The sequence below is a fragment of the Portunus trituberculatus genome, chromosome 39, assembly GCF_017591435.1.
Source record: "Portunus trituberculatus isolate SZX2019 chromosome 39, ASM1759143v1, whole genome shotgun sequence".
In the NCBI taxonomy this organism is placed as follows: Eukaryota; Metazoa; Arthropoda; class Malacostraca; order Decapoda; family Portunidae; genus Portunus; species Portunus trituberculatus.
This window is the reverse complement of record NC_059293.1, coordinates 12028504-12031003: the sequence shown is the minus strand read 5'-3', so window position 1 is coordinate 12031003 and position 2500 is coordinate 12028504. Positions and strand designations below refer to the sequence as shown.

Here is a 2500-nt window from a genome sequence, read left to right as displayed (position 1 = left end):
GAATTAAAACGAGAGAGAGAGAGAGAGAGAGAGAGAGAGAGAGAGAGAGAGAGAGAGAGAGAGAGAGAGAGAGAGAGAGAGAGAGAGAGAGAGAGAGAGAGAGAGAGAGAGAGAGAGAGAGAGAGAAGGTAAAAGGGGCAGACATGGAGAGAGTAAAAGGGCAGAGGCGTGAATGGACGAGTATACTAAATGATGCGTGTGTCCGTGCAGGCGTGTAGGCGTGTGTCTGTGTGTGGGAGGCTTCGTGGAGTGGCAGTAATGGTGGTGGTGTGGAAACTGTTTGCGTGGACGTCTGTGGGTGGATTGGGTGAGTGGCTGAAGTGGCTAGAGTGGGCGTATTACGGAGCATAACAGTCACAAGGAAATTCCCCAAACAAGTCGCATTGAAAGTCCTCCAAAGCCTCAAGCCTCGACTAACTTGGCGGAAATATCAAAAGGCATTGTGCGAGACGGGACCTCAAGCTGCCGCCTCACTGAGTTTGTCCATCCGTCCTCCGCGTGCAGTAAAACATATATAAAAGGAAGAGGTTTCGTTCGTAAAAATTCTCTCTTTATGTTCGAGTTTTGGAGTGTTGAGAAAGGAATGGAAAGGCTTGTTTGAATGTTATTGAGGGGAAAAAGTATTCGTTCAAAGAATCGTATTGTTTATTGGGCAAAAGGGGGGAGAGATGAATAGAGAAGGGAAAAAATGTCGAGAAAACTTCCTGAAGCAGAAAATAATGTTAAGGAAACTATTTCTAATGGAAAATGTAAATAATTCAACCTATAGTAGAAAAAATGGCTAGAATTAATATTGTTGACTTTCAAATAACGGGAAAAAATAGAATATAGGGAGGAATTGTAAATAAAAATGGTTTAATAATCATTTCAACTGTGAAGCAACAAAAGACAATGACTGAAATTAATGAAAGGAAATACATCAAGTAATATTCGTAAACAGTAGAGCGAGACAAATCAAGAAGTAAAACAAGGGAGGTGTTACAAATTAATATGTTTGAACAATACCATATCAAACATAATATTTTGATGTACTGTGCTAATACTCTGAGTAAGGAGGAAAATATATTCATAACCAAGAGAACGAAGAAAATAAAAGTATATAAAAAGAGAATATTAATGAGAACTTAACACAATAATTCAAACCCCGGAACAAAAAAATTAAGTATAATTTATGACAATATTGAGAAACAAATACGATGAAGAAAAAAATGTAATATTGATGGAGGAAAATCAAACTAGGACTCTTCTAAACTCTAACCACTGAAGAGCAATGGAAATAGTTTAAAAGCACCGTGTCATTTAAAAAGTTCATTTCTCTAACACAAAACACATCTCTACATTTCACTCACGGAAAATTAGCTCACAGACGAACCTCTTAAAAAAATAAGTCTAATCAGAAGCACAAGTGACGCCATATCAGGGAGATAAGGGAAGAAAAGTGAACGTTGCACAATGGAATGTTTTGTAACTAAGGATGTCAAAGCACTGAAGAAGGTTAAGAAAAATGGAAGTGATGAAATTTCCGGTAGAAAACCATAAAAAAAGAACACAAGTAATTCTTAAAAAAAGTTGTAAGTGATGAAATATTAAGCAGAAAAACAAACAAAAATAAATAAATAAAGAAAGAATTCTTAAAAAATGTAACAAAGATGAAATTCTCAGCAGAAAAAAAAGCAAAAAAAGAAAGTGATTCTAACTGAAGAGAGAGAGAGAGAGAGAGAGAGAGAGAGAGAGAGAGAGAGAGAGAGAGAGAGAGAGAGAGAGAAACGTGGCCACAATTCAAGTGTTACGATAAAGGAGAGAGTACAAATTAACTCATTTCTTTTACCGGTGCTGAATAATACAATAAATCACTGAAAGACTAAATCATTTCATGTACTATTCAGAAAATTTAATAGAATAACAAATTTCTTAAAACTAATAAACCTCTCTCTCTCTCTCTCTCTCTCTCTCTGCCCAAATCATGGCAGAACTAATATTAGTTACCTACGTGTAAATTTTATTTTATAATATTTGCAGTTTTCCACTAAATTCAATATCTTTAGATGTCATAATGTATCTATTTATGTAAGATAATAACCATTGCAAAATGGAATAAAGATTTCATTCTGATTCTGATTCTGATTCTCTCTCTCGATCTCTCTCAAGTGGAGGCTGACCTTAACCTCACCACCTCCCTGTCACTTCAATGCTGACAATACACCGCTGTTGTGATCATTCCTCGCGCACGTGGGAGATGACACAGCGCTCCTTATATCACCTCCACACTCTTTATGGCATTGTTCTGTCCAGCTCTCACCTCTTTTCTTTTCATATTGATTCATAAAAAACGTAAAAAAATCTGACAATCCTTCTTTTACTTTTGTTCACTTCATTTCGTTTCGTTTCTCACTTATTTCCTTCGTTTATTTCAATACTGATGCTAAAAAAATAATTCAAAACTTTATTGTCTAACTTGTCTTCACCTCATCTCTTATTCGGCATTACTCGTTTCACTTCC

General features: G+C 36.1%; 1 protein-coding gene across 1 annotated transcript in view; it reads right to left on the bottom strand.

Moving 5' to 3' along the window:
* LOC123515370 (furin-like protease 1, isoforms 1/1-X/2) overlaps positions 1–2500 on the bottom strand; it is a 168010-nt gene that overhangs the window by 40810 nt on the left and 124700 nt on the right.